General features: G+C 29.5%; 1 non-coding gene across 1 annotated transcript; it reads right to left on the bottom strand.

Moving 5' to 3' along the window:
- Positions 1–474: 474 nt before the first annotated feature.
- On the bottom strand, positions 475–545 carry TRNAG-GCC. The gene has a single exon. It is a non-coding gene; the product is annotated as a tRNA-Gly (tRNA).
- Positions 546–2,267: the final 1,722 nt, after the last annotated feature.

The raw sequence follows: 2,267 nt of genomic DNA, 5'->3' as shown, positions 1-2,267 counted from the left end.
TGTGCAAGAATGACTTATCATGGCCTAACTTGAAGATGGATGACTAGCCTTTTCCACTTTGATTTCCTACTTGTATAAGCATGTTGTTGTATATAAAAAAATACATTTTTATCAATATGTAAGCATTTAGAAATGGTAACCTTGAGATGAACGTATATGTATACACACATTCATATACATCCTGCTCATTTACTTTCATATTTGTTGAAGATATAAACTTATTTTACAAAATACATCCAGATCTAATAATTTAAAAGCAAACTAATACACCCTAAATCCATGTGTGTGTATATATGTAGACAGTTTATTTGATTTATCATTTTCAATTTTCTAGTTTAATAAAAATAAATTTGTAATACATAAAAAAAAAGTATAATCTTTAAAAAATTTAGCTCAGATAAGCCTTTGTTTCACCTAAATTAAGATGTGGAGCACTGGACCCATCCAGTGCAAGACTAAATCATCACAGCAATTTGCACCAGCCGGGAATCGAACCCGGGTCTGTACCGTGGCAGGGTACTATTCTACCACTAGACCACTGGTGCTACGTGCTTTAGTTTTTATAATTACGGTTTAAATACATGATTTGGACTTTTATTTTTTTTTTCTTTTACAAAAATTAGTGTTATCTAATTTATATTAAATTTGCTTACCTTATAAACATACATAAGCAAGTATAAAATGTTTTTAGAATAATAACTAGTTAACTTTTACATTTCTCAAAACATAATGGCGTATAATTTCATTTTTTAAAAAGTTGACCTACAATTTGATAAAATTTAAAGCAATTTTAGAGTTAACATATCATTATTTTTCAAAAAAAAAAAATCACAATTACATGTATCTTGAAAAATTTATGAACTTTAATATATATAAGTGAGTAATGAGTTTAATGACATGTTCATATTTTTTAATAAGTTGTGTGACTTTAAAGGCTTAAAAATTAAAAATAATGTAGATATCATTTTTTTAGTATTTGTTAAATGGTTAATTTTAATTACGATATAATATTTAAAATTAGTTGTCATCCACAATTAACTAACAAAAATGTGATTTATACACCGCTTATATTAGTTATACAGTCATGAGCATTTTTTAAATTTTGAATTTTATAATTCAATCATTCTGTCTAAAAAGTGAAATTTATTATTAGTAACGTAACATGTTATTTATATTTATATATTTTTAATTTTCAACATAGTGGTGCAATGCAATTTGTACAATGTGCATTTTAAGTGGTATGGTGGTTTAGATAAACCCATGAGCTACTTCTCTAATACAATTGTGGTGAGTCGTAGACTTCTTAATCTACGTGTGTCTTGCACTCTTATAAAGTTATGTATCTATTGGTCAATTTGAAATAACAAAGAGAGACAGTGTGATAGAGGTGTTGGTAATGTTACGGAGGAACTACGATAGCCGGCTGTAAGATTAAATATATTTAATCTAGTAGCCATTATAATCATTTACATTATATGGATCAAAATATATAACAATCCTATTAAATAATTAGTTGGTAATTGTTGATGGGCCTAATTACCCTTATTAACTAATTAGGGTTTCCTCCTGGGTGCATATATAAGGAGAATAATGTGGAGGTTAAAGGGTTAGACAATTACACAAACCCTAATAACACATAACATCAATCTCGCCTCCCTCTCCTAGCTGATTACTCTTTATCGGTTTCTCTTACCACCATCATTAGATTGCACCCTAAGGAGGAACCAGACCAATATGACAATCATGTCAAACACCGTTGCTGCGTCTCCATCTGGATTCTCTTTTGGCCTGTGCTGATGCAATCAGGTATGTTCACATGTTTTCCTTTATGTCTAAACAGAACTGATCAACATGTGGTATCAGAGCATATGTTGATTAGTCAGTTTTGTTTTCGTATCCATCAATTCTGGGATTGAAATCTGGAAAACAGAAACTTTTGAAAACCTAATAAACCTCATGGCCAGTTTCGAGTTACATGTCCCGAGTCCTCTGTTTCGGGAAAAAGAAAGGAAAAGAATGTATTTTATATATCTCGAAATCATATGGTTAATATTAATGTCCGAAATCTGCTTTAGAATCCTTAATTTTCAGGTTTCGGGTTCCAGAATTATTCTTTTATTTTAGGGTTCATCATGTGTTCTTAGGAAAATTCGAAATCCTTTATGTTTTGGAATATAATTTGGATTTTTGGGTGTTATTTCCCTGTTTGATCCAATTTATTCTGTTAAGTTTATTCGAAAACTGTTAAAAGATATACAGTTATAATT

The sequence above is a fragment of the Helianthus annuus genome, chromosome 1 (genome assembly GCF_002127325.2).
Source record: "Helianthus annuus cultivar XRQ/B chromosome 1, HanXRQr2.0-SUNRISE, whole genome shotgun sequence".
Classification (NCBI taxonomy): domain Eukaryota; kingdom Viridiplantae; phylum Streptophyta; class Magnoliopsida; order Asterales; family Asteraceae; genus Helianthus; species Helianthus annuus.
This window is presented reverse-complemented; position numbering and strand designations above follow the sequence as displayed.